Raw genomic sequence first — 22099 nt, 5'->3', positions numbered from 1 at the left:
TTGAAATGTTTGATGAATTTGCCAATCATGAAAGTATGCGCTTTGCAGAGTGTGCATTCACTGTTGGTAATGACATTTTCAAGAGGATTGTTGACAGGCACCTGAGCTCCTTGCTGGTCCGCCATTTCTCCAAGCTGGGGGGGAAGGTCGACGAGCTGAAGATGCGACGAGGGATGAGGGCGATATTAGGGAATAAAACTGACAGTGAGGAGGGGTGCAGAGCTGCACAGGGAGATGACCAGAAGGGTGGGGAAGGAACTGTATGATGAGGGAGCAAATGGAAGAGAGGGGAAGCGTTGCCACGGCCAATAAAACCACCAGTTAGAAAGAAAAGAAAATATGAACTTAAAGAGCCTGTGTTTACCACTGTCGATGGGTGAGATCCGGGCTCCCGATGACTGTGCCCAGCTTCATGAGAATGCCTGCGTTGAGAGAGGGCGCAGTCCAGAACCTTTGCAGCACTTTAGGATGAGAAAACAAAGAGGTCCATGCTACTATAAATAGAGGGAGGGGGGCATCTCGGGTGCGTGAACCAGAGCTGGATGGATCGATTCCTGAGATGAATTTGAGCCCAGGGAGAGATCTTGCTGCCTGCTATGAGGATAAGGGAATGATGACCATCTGCGCAGAGCCTAGAAATGATGGCTGAGGATGAGTGAAACACCATGTTGAGGCTGGGAGAGGTGATATATTCATTCACAAGGGGAGGAACTGATATGAGGATCTGATATGAGCGGGACAAAGTTGCGCATTCGAGGAGATTTGGCAGAGAGCGATGGGATTCGGGGGCGAATGGATTTCGAGGAGAATGATGACTGGGGTGACTCGGATTCTGAGAAGAGGAGGTGGGATGGGATTCTTTAGGGGATTGATTTGTCATAGAGAGAGTCATTTTCTCTGACTTGGCCTACCTGTCTGCTGGTTGCCTTGTTGGCCTGTTCGTCAGCCTCTTTGTTGCTGTTCCTTAGGACGTGTTTGAAGGTGACCCCGTTTATTTCTATGATGTTGTCCATTATCCTGGCTTTGATGTTGTTCAGAGCAGTTTGTTTGAAATCCCTGCCCGAGACCATAGCCGCTATAATGATAGCTGAGTCACCCATTATAAGCAGATTTTGGAGGCCGAGATTTTTCACTATGGAGGTTCCCAAGAGAAGGCTATATGCCTCAGCCCTGTTGTTGGACATTGTACCCAATCCCCACTCGTAAGTCACGATAGTTTTCCCTTGATGATCTTTGATGACTCCTCCTGCGCCTGCCTGACCCGGGTTATTTTTTGATGCCCTGTCGAACTGGAGGGAGGGCCTCTTTTGGATTTGAATCCATTCTCTAACTTCCTCATTAGAACCTCTCAGCTTCCAATCGACTTTTTTCTTGCCTGGGCTTGCTGTTTTGTGACTCCTTGCTTCATGGCTGAATTTACCCATCCATTCAATTTCTCTAGGATCCCCAGAATTTTCGTTTGGTTGGACTATTCCATTCGCTCCAATGGTCTCGGAGATGAGGGCAATTGTTTTAGCAAGGGTGTTGGCGATGTTGGGCTTATTATTGTTAAAAATGGTTTTGTTTCGGGTATTCCAAATTTGCCAACATAGATTTGGAGGAATGCTGTTCCACAGTCTTTTGGCCAGGGTCGTGTTTTTTGTGGGGTGGGGATAGTTGTTCCCCCAATTTTTTTGAAGGAGGGTAATCTGATTGGGTAGATCACCAATCATTAGCGGACTGGTGATGAGCTTCCAGCAATTTCGAGCGAAGGAGAACTCTAAGAAGAGATGATTGTTGCTTTCTTCTGCTGCTCTACACAGGCAGCATGTTATGAAACCAGCTCACAAAAAGATAGAAAAGAGAGATCCACGCCTTATAATTCAGCCTCTTCGAGGGGGCAACCTCCTTTACATTACATGAATGAACAATTCTTCGATGATACAAATGAAAATACCTCCTTTCTATATATAGGAGTCTAAGTGGTCCCAATACAATCAAAGCCTACATAACAATAATATTGTAGGGCACAACAGTAACAATGGTGGGCTTCTATGTGGCATAATAGTAACAATATGGGCACTACATGGGTACATCAATATAATAAGTGGGTTATACTAATAACAATAAGGGGTTACACTAGTAGTATAGGGGCCTAACATGCCCCTCTCCTTCAAAAAGCGTTGTCCTCAACGCTTGAGTAGTTCTTGATGCTTCTATATAAAATTCTTGTCCTCCCATGTGGAATATTCAGTGGGTAAGTTTTTCCACTTGATGAGATACTCTGAAATTGATCGATTTCGTAGCTGTCGGGTTCTTTTTTTCTGTGACTGCTCCAGGTTCCAATATGATTTTTCCTTCCTCTTCAATTTCTGGCAATATTGCTTGAATTGGGATCTTTTGCAACTTTTGAATAAGTGGCCATACTTCTTCGTTCTTCTTCCATTCATCCGTTTCTTCGTTTATCCAATTTGGTTGGATAATATAAATAGCACAAAAAAATGCTTCCACATCCTCATCCTTGAAGCGTCTTCCCATTCGGTAAGGTCGCCATTTTTTAAGTGCATGTAGTATTGCCAACATTTTCTTCTCATAATTAGCTTGCTTGAGATGTAGCAGTAAAAATACCCAATCACTCACATCAAAACATTTTTCACTACGATGTTGATCTACCTGTTGTTTCATTTGATTTTGTACCGAAGTGGCGTTATCCTTTAAAAGTTGGAGAACTTGCTGTTGATGCTCGATATGATCTTTCTCTACTTGAACCTTTTTCTTCTTGATATGTCCTTCTATCTTTTGAGGAGTGGTAATTTCTTCCAGTCCTTTACAAGATATGGTCGGATTCATTTCTTGATGCTCGATGTGATCTTTCACTTCTTGAACATTTTTCTTCTTGATGTGTCCTTCTATCTTGATAGTTTGAGGAGTGGTAATTTCATCCATTGAATTACAAGATATGGTTGGATTCATTTCTTCTTTCTCGATGTGATCTTTCACTTCTTGCACCTTTTTCTTCTTGATATGTCCTTCCATCTTGAGAGTTTGAGGAGTGGTAATTCTTGCCAATGCTTTACAAGATATGGTCTGATTCATTTCTTCTTTCTTTGGGGTGGTGTCCTGACGTATATCCTCTTCTTTTGATGTTTCTTGATCCTTTTCTTCCTCCTCTTCATATTCTATGTAAAATAATTTCTTCTCAGCACACCTATGACCTTTAGTGCATTTGCTATCACAATTGTAACAAAGCCCTTTTTCTCTTTTTTCTTCCAATTGTTGTGGTGTAACCCTTGTAGGTTGTGGAAGGCTGGGAGAAACAACACTTCCATCTTTATAGTTGTGAGGGGTATGCTTCCTGGTTTCCATAATTTTGCTTTCCATTATGTCACAAAGCCCTTTTACTCTTTCCAATTGTTGTGGTGTTGCTCTAAAGAAGGTGTTGCTCTTTATATCCTCATAATGTGCTATCATTTCCTCCGTGAAAATTGACCACGTAACAAGTTTTTTACGAGAACAAAGCCCTTTGTACCATAAAAATTGATCTGGTTCTAAATATGAAGATGCAATACATACCTTTTGTAACAGTTGTACACCATGTATATCAAAATATTGCTCCATCTGAAGTATCCAATTTACCGGATCCTTGCCATCAAACTTCCTCATCTTGCTTTTTCTTGATTTTAGGAGATCTACCTTGAAACGACTGTAAATCTGTACTTTCAGATCTTTAAGTTCTGAACTTGTGACCTGTAGTAGCCCTCTTTGTCCTCTTTCCAATGCCACAAGTCTGATCCAAATTGGATTCTCCAAGAAAAAGTTATGCACAATTTCCCGCAGTGACCTGATTATAGACTAGTTCCGTAGAGCGAACTTGTATGAAGTGCCACGTGTCACTGTTTCAACCTTTGACTTTGAAAAGTATATAAACAGAAACTACAGTCCGTCCTCTTTCTGTACCTTCTTACGAAATTTCAATCCGATGCTCAGAAAGAAAGTTATGACGATTTTCCCCAGGTCACCTGTTTTGAGTGTAATTCAGGAGTCTGCAAAAAGACCACCTTCTGCAGATCCTATCTCCGAAAATATCGCGCGAAAAGATCTGAAATTTGGACCCAAGGTTCAGCGCCAATTCTTCTCAAATGGGTTTTTTTTGCGACTTCTGAAACGTCACAGAAAAAAAATTATAGCGACAATGCCACGATGACCTGTTTGGAGCAGCGAAACCCTAGAATCCAAAGCTCTGATACCAAATGTTATGAAACCAGCTCACAAAAAGATAGAAAAGAGAGATCCACGCCTTATAATTCAGCCTCTTCGAGGGGGCAACCTCCTTTACATTACATGAATGAACAATTCTTCGATGATACAAATGAAAATACCTCCTTTCTATATATAGGAGTCTAAGTGGTCCCAATACAATCAAAGCCTACATAACAATAATATTGTAGGGCACAACAGTAACAATGGTGGGCTTCTATGTGGCATAATAGTAACAATATGGGCACTACATGGGTACATCAATATAATAAGTGGGTTATACTAATAACAATAAGGGGTTACACTAGTAGTATAGGGGCCTAACACAGCAGATTGAAGGACCAAGGATGCCTTTCTTCCTTAGGTTTTCTGCTGTGAGGATTTTGCTTTTGAGGAGGGTCCAATTGAAAATTTTTACCTTTGGGAGGCATTCCAGATTCCAAGCCGCTTTGTGGAGAGGCCAGTTGTTTGTGGCTGAGGCATTTTGGAGGATTCTGTATCCTTCTTTGACTGAGTAGTTGCCACCATTGGGGTCCCAAACATACTTATCCTCAGACATACTGTTAAGGGGAGCTGAGCCTGAGAGGGATATCTTGAGGTCGGCCCACAGATCCCTTAGATTGTTTGGGAGGGGAAGATGCTTCCATCCTAGCCATCTGTTTTGATCCCAAGAGGAGATGTCATATAAGGTCTTGAGATTTTTCTTTTCCATCCACAGTTGCAGGGGACTGAGATTTGGGAGAGTTTCCCTTGCTTCTGAATCCATTATACGATCCTTCCAGATATTGATGTCTCTGCCACTGCCCGGGGCTCTTGAGATACATACTTTGAAATGTGGGAGGGTTTTTTTAATAAGTTTCCAGATTGGGGTGCACTGCCTGTCGACAATGGATTCCGAGAGGATATTGGAGTTGGCCCCATTCAGATATTTTCTTTTGATTACCTCTGTCCACCAGGCTCCTTTTCCATTGAGAATTCTCCAGATCAACTTGAAGCCCATGGCCATGTTGGCTAATCTTGGAATTCTTATTCCAAGCCCTCCTTTTTCGAAAGGTAAGATGACCTGATCCCACTTTACAAGACTGAACTTTTTGGAGTCCTGCCTTCCTCCCTGCCAGAGGAAGCTCCTAATGATTAATTCCATATGTTTATGGATGCTGGTCGGGGAGAGAGTGGTTGCAAATTGATAAATTGGGAGGGCTGAGAGAATGGCTTTAATGAGAGTTGTTCTACCAGCCAGGTTGAGCCAGGATACACCCCAGCTCTGGAGCTTCCCTCTCAGCTTCTCTATTAATTTTACCCAGATTTCGGTTTTGACCGTTTCCTTAGCTAGTGGTAATCCCAGATACATGAAATGGCTCTAATTCCTTTGAGCAGGGATGTCCAAGATTGTGGATATTCTCTGGATAATCTACCTGGGGACGTTCCAGGTGTATATCATGCACTTATTATTGTTGAGCTTTCCTTCGGACACTTGAAGGAAGAGCTCTAACGTTTTCTTGAACCTTCTTGCCATGAGACGTGAAGCTCCTCCGATTAGGAGGGTGTCATCGGTGAAGAGAGAGTGGTTTATCCCCTTGATTCCTCACACTATTCTTATACCTGTGATTTCTTTTTGCCTGTGAAGATTTTCCAAGTGTATACTTAGTGTTTCAGCCATGATAATGTAGAGGAATGGGGAGAGCGGGCAGCCTTGCCTCAGTCCCCTTGAGCTTCTGAAGAAATTACTTGGCCTGCCATTAATTAGAGGAGCTGTCCAAGGGAATGAAATACACTCCATGATCCTGCTGATGAAGGAGTTGGATATTCCAAATTTCCGGAGAACTGCCTTAAGGAATTGATGGTTGACTCTGTCAAAGGCGTTCGCCATATCTAGTTTGATAATCATGCCCTTTTCCTTTCTATTTATACTGTTGTGTATTGCCTCCTGAATAAGAATAACGTTGTCCGTTATTTGCCTTCTAGGCACAAAGCCTCCTTGATTCTCAGAGATGAGGGAAGGGAGGAGCTTTTTTAACCTGTTAGCAAGGATTTTGGTGATAATTTTATAAGAGACATTGCATAAGGAGATAGGGCGAAATCGATCAAAGGATTGGGGATTGGGATCCTTGGGGATGAGGGCTAAGTAAGAAGATTTGATGTTGTTTCCCATTTTGCATTTTGAAAAGAAATTCTTTACCATTCTAATGAAGTCCATTTTGATGGTATCCCAATGATTTCTGTAAAATGCCACAGTGAACCCATCTGGGCCAGGTGCCTTATCCTGTGCCATGCTGAAAATTGACCACTCGATTTCCTCTGGCGTGACCTCTTGGTCCAGCTCGTTGTTTTGGTCTGCTGATATTTTATTTTCAATTTGGCTAAGGAAATCCGCATTATCAATGGGCTGAGGGTTTGCGGATAGGAGAACGCGGTAGTGCCTGGACGCTGCCTCCTTTATTTCCTCTTGGTCTCTGAGCTCGCTGCCATCCATCATTATTCTCTCTATATGATTCCATGCCCACCTGATCTTTAGGCTATTGTGAAAAAAGGAAGTGTTTTTGTCTTCGGCTTTGAGCCAGAGGCAGCGAGACTTTTGTCTCTGCTCTTCTTCTTCCCTCCTATTCTGCTTATACAATTCTTTGTACATTTCATTCTCTTTGGCTTGGTCTTCCTCTGTGAACTGTGTTTTCTCTTTTTCCTGACTCCATTGTTCCAGCTGAGCTTGGAGGTCAGTTCTTTTTTTGCTTTCCTCTGCCGCGTAGTTTCTTGCCCATCGCTTTATGACAGTCCTGAGAGATTTGAGCTTGGCTTCCCAAATGTAGTGAGGCGAGCCAATTATTTCTTTTGCCCATTGCTCCTTGATCATGATTCTGAATTCCTCTTTGTTATCCCATGCCTTGTTATATTTTAATGGAAGAGGCCCCATGTTCTTCCATTTATCTAAGGTCAGAGCCACTGGTTTGTGATCTGAGATGTATCCTTGTATGATTTTGCTTTGGATATTTGAAAATCTAGCCACTGTTCTTTCTTGGGCGAGGATTCGGTCTAATCGCTCTTTTATATTGTTGTTGCCGGTTCTTTTATTGCTCCATGTGAATCTCCCATTTTGCGGAGGTATGTCCACTAGATTATGGGTTTGAATTATTTCTTCTAATGAATCTCTTGAAGGGTCAGCGTAGTAGTTTCCTCCCAGTTTCTCATCAGCATTCCTTATAAGGTTCAGGTCCCCTCCAAGGAAAATGTTCCTTCCCTGTACAATCACGAGGTCTAATGTTATTGATTCCCAACATGAAGCTTTGTCCCTGTAATGGTTAGGGGCGTAAATGTTGTATATAGAGTACTCCTCTTTCGAGGCTTTGTTCTGCATGTCTGTTCTTACCCACCAGTTGTAAGACTTTTGATCTTTAAGTTCCAATTTGCTTTTATCCCATATTGTCCCTATGCCTCCTGAGGCGCCGGATGCACTTATTGCTATCCCTGCATAGCTTCTGCTTTTTTTTATGTGGTTTTGAAATTCTTGTTCCGTGATTTTGGTCTCTTGGAGAAGGAGAAGGTCCGGATGTTCAGATTTGAGGAGGTCTCGGACTGCGTTTGCTTTTAGGGAGGAGCCCATCCCCCTACAATTCCAGGAGACCAAGATCATCATTTACCTTGTTTGGTATTTGCCCCGCTTTTCTCTTTCATTTTTTCTCCGCTTCCTTTGGATTTATCAAGAAATGTGTCCATTGGTTGCTGCATGCCGGTAGCCATTTCTTTTGCAGCGTTTTCATCCCTAATCTCTTTGTTAGACTTCCTTCCAACTTTTCTGGGGGGATCGGTGGAGAGGTTGTTTTCCTTTGATTTATTCCTGGTTAAGATTCTTTCCACTGTTGGAGGAGGTGAGGGCTGGGGGGGGGGAGTTAGGGGAGGGTGTAACAATGGGACCTCGAGGTGAAGGGGGAGGGGATGGGGGGTCCTCTGCGGACAGGGTTTCAAAGGGGTTGGAGGTGGAGGGAAAGGAAGGGGCAGAGCCAGAGGGGTGGGAGGGGAGGGAGGGGTTTTCATGGAGAGCCTTTGAGGTTGAGGCTGGAGGGTGGTTTGATTTTTTCCTTTTGACGAGCTCCCAAGCTTCCTCGGGGGTTTCAACATTGCCTTCAAATACATTTGTTTTAGATTTGCTACATCTATTGGCGAAATGCCCATATTCGTGACATACCTTGCACTTGAAGGGTAGCTGCTCGTAGTCCACTTGCTGGATGTGCGTCCACTGATCGACTTTGAGTTTAATTGCTTCCGACAGTCCTTTCCCAAGATCTACTTCAACACAGATCCGCGCGCATGCATGCATGTTCTCCTTCGGTTCAGATCTGTCAATGTATTTACCAACTGCGTTCCCTATGGCTTTGACTGACTCGTCCCCCCAGCAGTGAAGTGGAAAATGGGGCAGGCGAACCCAGACGGGGACAACATTGGGAACGTCCATTTCTGGGTCGAAGTCTGGAGTCCATCTGTTTAGGTAGAGTCCCCGAGAGTCCATGAAATAAGGGCCGTTCCTGAAGATGTCCTCCGTAGATTCAAAAAGAAAGGTGTAAAATCCTTTGCCACAGAACCTGATTGCTATTTTTCCTTGCACCATTGAGTTCCAGTTTCTCTCGACCCATCTCTGTACTGATCGGGGAGAGGGCCACAGTCCCGTGAACTGGCCGACCAGGCCTCTTTCTGCTAAGGCTACTGCTGCTCTCCTCGGGAGGGAAGGAGGTAGCGATACTTCTGGTATTTCATCTAGCTTCTTGATGAATTTGGAGGCTGTGGGACGGATCTTTCCCGCTGCGTTCTCGGGGATAAGAGAGGCGAACGATTTTTCAAGGTCTTCAGGGTCCTGGGACGGGGGGTCCATTTCAGGCATTGGGGGAGAACAAAATCGCGAGAGGAAAACCGGGGGAGGCCCCGGTGCTGGGGGTGGGCAGGAGGCCCAGGAGCGAAGGAGGGGGAGTCAGCAGAGGGAGGGCGCGAGCCTAGCAGCGGCGCTGCCAGGCGCAGGAGCGCAGGAGCGATCAGGGTTTAGGGCCGCGCGCAGGTGATCGCCAGTCATGAGCAGGACACATGAAGTGGGTATGATTTTATGAGGAGACAAGTTGTGAAAATATGTAGTGATGTAGACCTCCTGTTAGAGAGAACCTTTCAAATGTGAGTATGTATGGTTCCCCTATCTTACTTATCATATTAAAGTTTCATGTAAATATTGTGTATAGGTTGTCTTGTATTAGAGTTTAAAAAAAAGTTTCATTAAATATTACCTATATTTATCTTATATTACATATATTTATCTTATATTAGAGTTCAAAAAATTATCATTTTAAATATAAATATTAGTAAATTGTTATCCTATCAAATGGAAATTTGTATTATAGAATTAACTTTTCTATTGAAAAAACAATTATTATAAACATTACACAAATAATAATCAGAATTTTAAAACACATAACTCAAAATATTGATACAATATTGTCATCAATGTCACTATCAAATCAAATTAGGTGTTTATTAAAAAAAAATGCACAAAAATAAATATAACAAGAATACTCAATTGGATGCAAAAATAACCTCTTAACTGTTAGAAAATTGAGAGAGATCAGAGGGCACTTGAGTGTACACAACAAATCACACTTGATACTCTTATTGATCACCACAGGTACAAATATATAGGACATAACACACTGACTCTGACACATCTAGATCATGACTCCAACTCATTACATAGGAGTCAACACCTTCTAGACTGACACCGAGGAATTCACAATGACAACTACACATGACATGGAAGCATTACTTCCAACATTAACTACCCTAAAGGGTACACTACCTAACAATGTCAAATATTAAAAAATAGAAATATAATGCACAATGTGCTCACTATGAGATTTCTTTCTTATTTATTAAATTACATCCTAACCCTAATAACGAGAATGGTAACCTTATTTAATAATTATATAAATTAAAATAGTGAACTACCTTCAATAGCCACCTTATACCTACTACTCTCAACAATCCAATCTTCTCATTAAATTTAGTCATAAAGACGTATAATAATACTAGGCATGATCATCACATACAACTCCCTTTTGAAAAGAGTTCCCCTCAACATTTAGATTAAAGAAGGCTACTTAGTACATTCATAAGCCAAGGTCCCATATAAAAATGTGAGCCCTAGCTGTCAAATGGTAGAGTATGAAAGAATTTTCTCATAATGCAAAATGGGCTAAGTAAGCAATGGGATCTTGAAGAGTTGAATAGACAAAGTTATTATCTCTAGAGAAAGTGAACCAACCTTGGAAACTTGGTGGTGATTTTAATGCAAAATTTAAGGTTTTCTTCTACTTTATGTTCTTAGTCATAATTAGAGTGAAAAATTGTAGCGCAATGTGGCTCTTCATCATGATTTTATGTTTTGATCTAAGATAAAAATGCATATTTTTAATTCCCCCCTCCATGATTAAGAAAATGGGAGTGCATGTTCCTTGCAGCATTTATATTTGATATTCTAGAAGTAGTAGTTATGTATGGAATACTCCAAGGTTTGAATTATTTTAGTTTTTTTGAAACCACGCCTTAAGACACTCTTTATAGTCCATAACATATGCAGTGAAACCCTCTATATAGGTTTTTTTAGAATAGGTTTCTTATAAAGACAATTATAACTCAATGAAGCAGCCTAATATATCTATTTTACAAACTTTAGGCTAGTGTGTGATTACTATATTGAAAAGTAAAAATTGAATTGAAGTTAGACTTGTGGGTTGTACGCATATATTTGATGATTTATAGATAGTGCATTGATGATATCTTCATGTTAGAAACCAGGACAATATTGAGAAGCGAGGGTGAATCAGTGTTCGAGGAATTTAAAAATTCTTTTCACTTGCAATGATACTATGACACCAATAACATTTCCAGCAATTAATTTATATGAGCATGGCAAGAAATAACGTATGTATCACAATTAGAACATAAAAATGATTCAAATATTTCTTTCAATTTCTTCATAAGGCAAGATACAACTTGATGTTACAAAGTTCTCTAGCTACAACTAGCAGGAAGCAACTACTCCTTGATTTATCAACTACAAATGAAAGGAAATACAACTCCTAAGTTTATCAGCTATCTTGAAAGTAGCTTCAACCCCTAAGTATTTACCAACAACTACTGGAAGGAGCTACAACGCTTGACTTGAAAGACACAACTTGCATGAGCTCAATGATTCATTTTTCATACAATTTTCATACTCAAATCATGAAGCCATTCTCTTTTACAACATAAATCAATTTGTCTCACAAGCACTTATCAAAACCACCATTAATAACACCTTCAACAATCTCTTATTACTGAACAATTCACCTTCATCCACAATTGCACTCTTACACACACACATGTTCTCTTTGGCTTTGAAAATTCAACTATTCTAATAAATAAATTTGGACTGATATTTTTGGAATTGAAACTCAGTTGTCTTGCACTTTGATCTTTGCATGAATATCTTTATTCCTTCCTTTGTCCTTTTCAACCGGGCTTCTAAGTTTTCTCTTCAAGTTATCAACATCTCCTTACCTATTTATACTAGGAAAACTGAGCTTAACTGCTCAAATTTACTATTATGGAATTTTTATAGGATTTAGTTGAGTTTCTTCTAAATTTGGTGACTGTCCAAATTTAGTATTATGGCTAAATTTACATCCAGAATTATCAATTACACCATCAGAGCCACCAAATTGTTCAAGCCTATGTTTTAGAGCTTTTGTGCTCCTTTTTATATTTGGCATAATTGCTAAATTTTAGTTGTCAACTCATCCATGCCAAAGCCCGAAGGCATTATAAAATGTTGCCAAAACTATCTCTGCGTTGAAAAAAAAGCATCATAAGTTGTCAACTCATCTACCATGGGCCCTCTTTATGTTATGCCCCAAGGGCTTAACTTATAGTTTTCAACCCGCTCATACTTAAGGTTCTAAGCCTTTTTAATTTTTCACAACACTTTTTATATTCACAATTAGCTCGAAAGACCTTAATCACAATACAAAGAACTACAACAAAAGTTGTGACCTGGTGTGTTTTTCTGTCGTTTGAAAGAATGTTATTTGTCGGCAAACTTTTTGTCTTGTGAGCCTGTCTTCCCAGCTAATTTCCTTTTTGTGTTGTTGTTTTTCCTCTATGGTAGAGCCTTCCGGGATTTGTTTCTTTCCAGGATTTTTCATTCGTGTAAATTTCTTCTGGGCTTTCCTTCCGGATCCTACCAGGGTTTAATTTCGGGTTATTTCTTATGGGTCATCCGAGGTTTCTTCTGGGCAAGTCCTTCTTACTTTTGAGACTACCCCGACTCCCTTCTCCCTAACTACTCGACTTGTGACTTCACGGCTTAAATGCACATGCACATTTCTTGTTTCTTCCAGTTCCTAACTTCTAGCTCCTGACTTCTTGGCTCCTAGATTTGCGACTTTAACACCTATGCACATTTCTCTATTCTTCCGGGCTAGGATTCCCAAGCTTACATGTTATATAAGAGCTCCATCGTGAGCCAAAAAAAATGCTTGCTTACATAATGTTGTCAGAGCCATGTCTATCCGGTCCATGGATTTGGCCGCTCCGCTAAAGCTCCATCACGTTTGGCAATACACCAAACTTAGCATGCTCCAAAGGTCCTCTAACTTATAATATCTCTACAATATTTAAATTTGGGATCCTCAACTTTGATTGGCTCTAGCTTTCAATCTAGGAGGCCACTTTTTAATCTTCCACATACCACTGGAAAGTGATTTCAGAGCTCTATCCATCTAAGTGGGTCCCAACTATGTTTGAAGAGATATTATGAACTATAAATGACTTCTCTCCATCATCACCAACTTTGTATTTACTGCTCTTTGAGTTTTTCTTCATTCTTCTTGTAATCATCTCTACTGTTACATTCATCGTAACCACCTTTGCCATCAATGACAACACATTTCTAACACTCTTCCCCTTTGGCATTGATGGAAACACCTTGATCAAATAACTTTGTTAAACAAAATCAAACCATAAAGAATCAAAGTGTGCATCATCATCTTCTCCTCCTTTGGACTCCTTTGGATGCATCTCCCCCTAAAATGCACTTGTAACCTAATGCGTAGAACTAATCCTTTCCTTTCTTGTTCACCAAGACATCTCCCCTTAGATTGTATTTCTTCTCCATCTTATGTTTGATCACCAATAATACTCTTATTTGAAGTTCTTCTTCTATTGCTTGATCACAAATACTACTCCCCCTTTGACATCAACGAAAAAGACACCAACATGCTCCCCCTTTCACCAATCTCCCCCTGTCATGTGGATCCTATAGACCTAGCAGCTTCATCTTGATATGTTTAATGCTTGTTGGTTGCCTTTCTTCCTCTATATGGAAGATATATTGGAGGGAGGTGTTGGGCATGGAATCCCCCCAAGGCATGTTTTGGGGCTCAAAGCCCAAGTTTTGACCCGATATTGTTGTAAAGACTCCGCGAATTGCGGGTGCGGAGCGCGAAATGTATGATATAGTCATAGGGTTGTCCGCCCTAGTTTTGTAATGTAATGTCGGCCTACCCATGGTATGCGGACCATGGGATTGTATAAATAGAGTGAGGCTCTAAGTGTAAAAGATAACAAAGAACTAAGCAGAAGTAGAAGCGAGAAGAAAAGAGTCTAAGTGTCTAAGGTCGTAGGGTAGGAGAAGGATCTACAACTGAGTGCGCAGAGGCCTAGTAGTACGCAGCTGAGTGAGTGGACCCCTGCAGTTGAGTGCGCAGGGCGGAGTCGAGTCTGTAACCAAGGAAGAGAATAATAAATAGAAGTTTTATCTAAATTCTGTGTATATGTTCTTTGGTTATTGCATGTTTGATATAAATTGCAAATATACTGTTTATTTACTGCGCACAACTGTATGAATGGTGTATATTGTTAAGTATAACTTAAAGCCTGCAAGTAGACTAAGATAATCAACTAACACTGGAATATCAGTAAGGACTTGGGTAATAACAACGTTCGGCCCCAGAGTAGGGCTGCGCAAAGGCATAATCTCAGGCTACGAGATACGGGAAAGTGCACATAGCGACATGCACGCAGGGTCGAACCGCGGACCACTTGAACTCATCAGAAATCTCCAGGGTGCAGAAACCTAGTTCTAGCACCCTCCCATATTACTTCGGGTAAGACCTCAGTCCGCGCTCCACAGACTGTTGCCGAAAGGGCCAGTAGTACCGAGATTTGTTTGGCTAAATCACCTTTGAACCTAGGTCAGGCCCCAACAAGCCAACAAATGGTTCTGTTGCTAGGATCGGGATCTGCATAAGATATGTCTAATGTCATGTCACTGGAGTCCGACAAAAAAAGAAATTGAAGAGTGGCTGGACAAAAAAATTCACGAGTTCGCCGCGCCAGAAAATAGGAATCCGCGAGTATCGAAGGAAGAGTGGTTAGAGTGCTACTTGTATATGAAATCCATGAAATTTTATTTGTGTCCTTCCCCTCTGAGTTGTACGAGTGGATCACGAAGTTAGCAGATAGTCAAGGAAGGTGAAGGCTCGACAAACCTATTGTGTGGACTCCAGAGTTGGTGCGCCGACTAGAAGCATCAGAAGATAAGATCGCGCGCGCTGTGGACCATTGTCTCGATCGAATTATAGGAGGGTTTATCATTGAGTTTGTGGTAGACACTTCAGGCAGCTACAACAAGGCGGAACGACGCTTCCTCAAAGGACCATGAGGTAAGTACGTTAAATATTTGAACACTTGGATTAAGATGCTACTGTGTGAAAAGTTGGTTATGCGAATAAAATGATGCTTTGGGCTACACGAAGTGGGAGGATCTATAGAAATGAAGGTAGCGCAGAGATAGAAACAAGCCCCTTGATTTCACCTCGACGAGAAAGCGAAGAAGAGCTCATGAAAGTTTCACCAAGAAGTGCGGTCAGTCTGATAAGACAACGAATTCCGCACATACCACCCCCACCTACACAACCACCAGTTTCACTAGCTTCACCCCCATCTCCACCCACACCACCTCCGCCACCACCACAGTTCAATATGGTGAGCACAATAAAGTTGTCAGTGTTCAAAGGAGTAGGGAATGAAGATCTGAACCAATTTTGGTTAATGGTAAAGGTTGTATGGGAAGCGCAAGGGGTCACGGATGACAACCTAAAGAAAGCAACGCCAAGCATTCCAATGAAAATCCAAACGTAGGAATCACGGATATCCAAGCTGCGCTAAACAAGGAATTTAGTAGGCCAAAATTAGAGACACAGTCGATTATCAAGTTTAAGGAAATCACGATGCTTCCAGGCGAGACCCCCTGGGAGTTGGATCAGAGATTGAAGGGTATGATTCGTGAAGCCAATATGACCTTAATGGATGGGCATCACCGTGCATGGTTCGTAATGTCATTAACGTCGCGTCTAAGGACTGCGCTGTCATAGTAGAAGATATCCACTCAGGCCGAAGCGTTGGAGATCGCAATGAGACTGCATGAGACCCTGATACAAGATCCTAACCTGGGAGTCCAACAGATTCACACGCAGTTGAAGAACTTGTGTATGGAGATGCAGAGCTTGAAACAAGACAGGACAACCTACCTAGAAGTACGCGAGGAGGTATGGTGCATAAAGTGCAAAGGTCAAGGACATGACAAGGACCATTGTCTAATCTTCGCGAACTACCTGGCAGGAGGAGGGACAATGCCATTGAGACTAGAGGTACAAGCAGGACGGAGCGCGGTGCCTGCATTATGGTGCGCGATTTTTTAGATAGGAGGAAAGCATGCTACAGATAACTGCCACCTATTACAGAAGTATACGCAGACGTCCCAACAGTTGTTTTGTAATTTCTGCAGGTCAGTAGGCCATGATGAGAACACTTGTAGAAGTTACGAATTGATGATGGATTAGACTCATACCTACAAAGTTTAGACCAAAACATGAGCCCTCGATCAAAATGCATGGATGGCACACATTGGATTTCAGGGGCGCGGATGAGGTTGAGGTGGAATGGGACCAGGAAGGGGTCACAGACAACTAATTTGTTGCAATTGAGGAGGGCCAGGGCATTACGCCTGCAATTGTAAAAATCCGACGAGAGCATCATTTTTATATTGTACCCAATTTGATCATGAAACAGAGGATTGCCCCACACTGATAGCTAGGTTGCGTGATAAAGGAACACTCAAGCCTCCCCCGACTCAGAACCTGCAAATGATGAGGTCTGAGCTGTGCGAGGAGGACCCGAATGTAAACATCATGCTCCGAAGCGATATCACGATAGGATATGACAAGGGCAAGTAGCCCGAAGAAAGTGCCTGTGTTCGCAAGGCTCCAACAAAGGAACCAAAGTTCAATTTGGAGCACGCAAAGGAGATATTCATGGAAGATAAGAAGATCTTCATGGAGGTCTCCACTTCCAGTAGTAAAGACAAACTAGAACCAGAGATGGACCCCTCAATGCTCACTACCTTTTTGGAGACATACATGAAGCTGCTGCGCGACAACAAAGTGGTGAAAGGGTTGCAAGAACTCATCACCAGATGTGCTTGATCAGGGGAACCATGCGTAGTCTGGAAGCTCGGGAAACATACAACACGAACATGAAGGGAGATGAGATTGACTGCGCAAATCAGAGAATATGAAATGGATCAAGTGATTTTGGATCTGGGGATTCTCCAAGAACCATGATGGAGGACAGGATGGAGCCCCACACGGGTGGTGCGACCACTTGACTAGCCAGGAGAAGGATAGTCTTAGCGCTCCAGGTAGTTGGAAGGGAGAGCACGACTATAAACTATCCTGCTCGGGAGCTGTGCGATGTTGGAGATGCACGCAGAAGCAGAGAATCACAAGGTCTGCGACTGCGCATGGGGGACTGTGCTGCCGCACGGATTGGCCAAAAAGTGACCATTGAGGTCACTATTCATGATGGGATGACCGACTTGAGGCCAAATGGAGTGAGCGGCGGACATTTAAGATGTGATTTATGGGCAAGATTTGGGAAAAATATGCCGCCAAGAAAGCATTAATGAACTGGGATTGGGGGGAGCGGTCGAATTCAAATTCAAAAGGCACTATAAAACATAGAGGGTTGCCCAGCAAACAACACTTAGTAATTTGAGAAATGAGCGATTGAACAAAGCCCTGAGTATTGTGAACTGATCGTTAATCAAGCCCCTGAATTAGCGAGTGACAGATTACAACCCAGGAACGATGACAACGACTAAGGATGGTTTGGGAATAGAAGAGGTAACTGCCGGCAAGGCTGCAAAAATCCCAACTATGGAGGATGTTCCAGAAGGTACAGGGGTTGTGGCAGAGATACCCAAATCACCACGTACACTACGACCCAAGAAGGATCTGAATGTGGATCAACCGGAAGCCGCGCTTGTCACCCATAGTGTACAATAGTCTGCAGAGTTTTGCAGAATTTAAGGCAGACATGCACAACATCTTTATCAAGGCGGGAAAGGACCTGATGAAGCAGTGGGAAAAGCTACCCTTTGTAGCCATTGACAACACCATTTTCAATGTCTTTGAGACATGGCCTCCGGAATGGCGCTCCACAGATCTTCCAGAACTCGAAAGGTTGGCAGCACAGAAGGAAACAACAATAGTTGAGGTATGGGTAGCGAGGGAAGTAGCACAGAAAGCCGCAGAGTAGAAATAGGCCACGGATGCAACCACAATAGTATAGGAAGCCACCAAGAAGGTGGGCGAGGGCCAAGCAACGCCCTCGCAGGAGTAGGAGGCAGAGGAAGCAAAAACAAAAAAAGGGAGCGCGGACCCAGGGACCGCGTCCATAGAGTTGAAGCACCCACACCCGATAGAGCGAGCAGGACTGAGGAAGAAGGTCAAGGCCTCGAAATTAGCCTTTAACCCGATCACCCTAACTGAGGGTGATCTGCATGACATCGGTGAGACAGTGAATGATGTCACCAATGAGGCCCTCCAGGATTTTATGTAGGATCACCAGACTATGTTGGGGGCCCTCAGAGCGCATTTGCAGGAGTTACAAGTGCGCCCCCCTCAGGTGGGTACCCTTTCAACCCACCTCACAGTAGGATCCTTGGAAACAAAGAAGATGCTACGCGCGTGGATGGAAAACAAAATAGTGTTGCCGGAAGGGGCCCTAGTGACATCGACTGAGGCCGATAAATTTTCGGTTAGCATGATGAAAGGCCTTGGCCTTAATCTCACTGCCCTTCCATGTGGGACACTATATCTGTTACAGGATGGGATAATGACAGAGCTGCGTGCTAAGGAGAGATGCACGATCCAAGTCCTCAGTGAACAAAAGATAAACATGGAACAACTCAGCTTGCAACACGATGAATTGGTGTCACAAAATCAGCAGTTGGTAAAGGTGGTAGGCGACTCTTTCCACAGTGTCCCGGAGCTAGCCATCCCAGCAGATCTACCAGTGGAACTGCGGATCCACAGGTTAGTAGTAGGAGTCCTCGAGGCTAGGGAAGCAATGACAAAGGTTTACCTGGAGCTGAATCTTCAGATCGACGAGCTGCGTTAAAGGTGCAACCATCCACTCCTCTGGAAGTTAGAGAATAGTGCGCTAGTGCTATCACAGTAGGACTGGAGGAAATTTAAGGTGCAGTGTGAGACTGTACTGGCATGTTGGAACAAGCACTTGATGTCCTCACGACTCTACATGAGGACCCCAACATCCAACGCTTTCAAACAGAAGCGCTAGAACTCCAACAACAATACAACAGTGTCCAAGGAAGTACGCAGACAATAGTCCTCACCCAGAGGCTTGCAAAGATGCAGCAAGCCAAAGCACTGAAGGAGCAGGAGAAGGCAGTTCTCAAAGCGTGCGTTCAGCCTTGGATCGATGAAGCCTTCACTCTCATGGCCAACATTGAAGGAAAGCTAGCACACCTACAGGGGTGTAGGAATTTACAGGGTAAGTTCCTCAGACAGAACACCAAAGGACACCGCTCACAAACAGATCACAGAACAATACACCAGTACTTTTGACGTGGTTAAAATCCCTAAAGAGGGAAACTGTACACGGCCTGAGCCAATGCGGCCACTTCAGGAAATTTATTAATAAAAGAATGAAAATTTACATAAGCTTCTCTCATGCACGGTTAACCTACAAATGACCCTCCATGCTCTTTAAATAGAGATCATGGACCAATCGGGTGTTAAGCCACGGATCAAGTGTCAGTAATACCGAGGAGAGAATGAACCGTCGGATCACTACATATCGTGACCATCAGATTGTAAGTTACAAAATGTACATAGTAAAGAAACACACTTTACCTAACTCTATACTAGACCAAGTTGTACTTAACTATTTCCTATGTGTCGGAATATCCTAACATCCCCCGTTAAGAACAACTTGGGATAGGATTGAAGGATTTACAAATATGACACAATAGGAGAAGGAAGGAGGCACTAGAGCCTATCCCCCCTTAGTGACAACTTCCTGAACTCCAACCATAAACCGAAGTTTAGTGAACTTTGTCTCTGTGAGGGCCTTTGTAAAGAACATGGTCATGAATGAGTTTTCTGATGAAGTGCATGTGCAATTCAATGTGTTTGCTACGCTGATGTTGGACTGGATCTCTGCATAGTTGAATGGCACTTTGATTATCACACCAAAGTGTAGTCGGATGCTGCTGTTGAAAGCCAAACTCTGACAGGATCTGACGAAGCCACAAGGCTTCCTTAGTAGCTTCTACGGCACCACGATACTCTGCTTCTGCTGAAGAAAGAGAAATGGCACCTTGTTTCTTGCAAGCCCATGTAATAGGTCCTGAACCAAGAGTGAACACATAACCTGCGGTAGACTTCCGATCATCTGGGTCACCAGCCCAATCAGAATCAGTGAAACCAACCAATAGAGGAGAGGTTCGGCACTGTAATGAATCCCAAACTGAACTGTACCTCGAACATAACAAAGTATTCTTTTAGCTGCTTTCCAATGACTTTCACGTGGGTTTTGCATAAACTGAGCAACAAGGCCAACATCAAAGGAAAGGTTAGGACGAATATGGGTTAGATACAAAAGTTTTCCTACAAGTTGATGGTATAAGGTAGCATCAACTTTAGGAGAAGTACAATTGACTGAAAGTTTGACTCCAGACTGAAAGGGAAAAGGGGCTGGCTTACAGTCTTCCATGTGAAAATGGCGTCGAATATCACAAGCATACTTGGATTGGGAAAGGGAAATACCTTCCTTGGATTGCAAGACTTGAAGACCAAGAAAATAATGTAAGTGTCCTAAGTCTGTCATTTCAAACTTCCTTTTAAGGCTAGACTTCACATGGTTTATAAGGTTGGGATCACTACCAGTCAGGATAATATCGTCAACGTAAAGAACAAGAATGATAAGAGACTTGCCCACTTTCTTGGTGTAGACAGTATTGTCAGAATGACACCTAGAAAAGCCATTTTCTAAAAGAAAGTTATCCATTTTGGCATACCAAGCTCGAGGAGCTTGCTTGAGACCATAAAGGGATTTCTTAAGCCGACATACAAGGCTGGAGTCTGTTTGTATAAAGCCAATAGGTTGTTCCATATAGATTTCTTCATGCAAGTCCCCATGCAAGAAGGCAGATTTAACATCCATCTGATGGACTTCCCATTTGAAAGAGGCAGCAAGGGAGAGAACAAGGCGGATAGAGTTCATTTTGGCAACAGGGGAGAAGGTTTCAGTATAGTCAATGCCTTCAACTTGTGAAAAACCCTTAGCAACAAGACGAGCTTTATGTTTATCAACTTTCCCATCTGGTCCATACTTGGTTCTGTAAACCCATTTGCATCTAACAAGTTTTCGTCCCTTTGGTAGAGGAACAAGATCCCATGTATCATTTGCCAATAATGAATGATATTCTTCATTCATAGCTGCTTCCCAATTTGGATGGCCTGAAGCTTCTGCAAAGGTGTCAGGATCATAATTCATTGAAGCTTGAGCCAATAAAGAAGAGGCTCTCTCGAACTGAGAACATGTACGTCGCTGATCTGTAGGATCACCGGCAAGATCACCTGCTCCATCCCGAGTAGCATAGACCCATTTTGGAAGCTGAGGAGCTGAAGGAGGATCCTGCGAAGGTGGGGGAGGATTTTCATCCTCGCTTTCATCATCTGAAGAAGAAATATTTTTAAAAGTAGAAGAGATAGGGAGAGGTGGCACATCCGTCGAACTAGGCTCGTAGGCCAATACATTTTCAACAAAATTTACATCTCTTCTAATGATAAAATTTTTGGGCTTAAGTGGAATAAGTCTATATCCTTTGACATCTTCAGAATATCCAACAAAAATACATTTTTCACTCTTAGGTTCTAGAGCTTTATGTTTCTCATATGGAATATGGGCCCATGCTTCACTTCCAAAAACACGAAAGTGACTTACATCTGGTTTGATTGAGCTCCATGCTTCTTCTGGAGTGATATTATTTAAAACCTTAGTAGGAGTGCGATTTATTATGTACTTTGCACAGTTAATTTCTTCTGCCCAATAATTAAGACTAAGTCCTTTAGATTGAAGCATACAATTAGCCATTTCCTTTAAGGTGCGATTCTTCCTTTCAGCTACACCATTTTGTTGTGGAGTACATGGAACATGTTAGAGTCGGTCTAGTAGCCCTCCACCAGAGATCAAAGCTCTTTGCATTTCATAGTTAGGTGTCTCATCAGTGTGATCATGTTGCATTCTGTTAGGCATGCCATAATCTCGGTGGAAGGAGTTTATGTCGTCATTCCCCTCTTGTTTGGCACTGCTGGTTCAAGTTTGTTCAAATATATAAAGTCCTCAAAGGGTCATTCATTTTGCTTTAAGTTTTTAGGTTTTAGGTCTAGGGTTGAGTCTAATTTTGTCTTGAGAGGTCATCAAGGAC

Source organism: Pinus tabuliformis, chromosome 7, assembly GCF_031772625.1.
Source record: "Pinus tabuliformis cultivar Carrire ecotype Pingquan chromosome 7, CPIR1, whole genome shotgun sequence".
Classification (NCBI taxonomy): Eukaryota; Viridiplantae; Streptophyta; class Pinopsida; order Pinales; family Pinaceae; genus Pinus; species Pinus tabuliformis.
Note: the sequence above shows the minus strand (reverse complement) of the source record.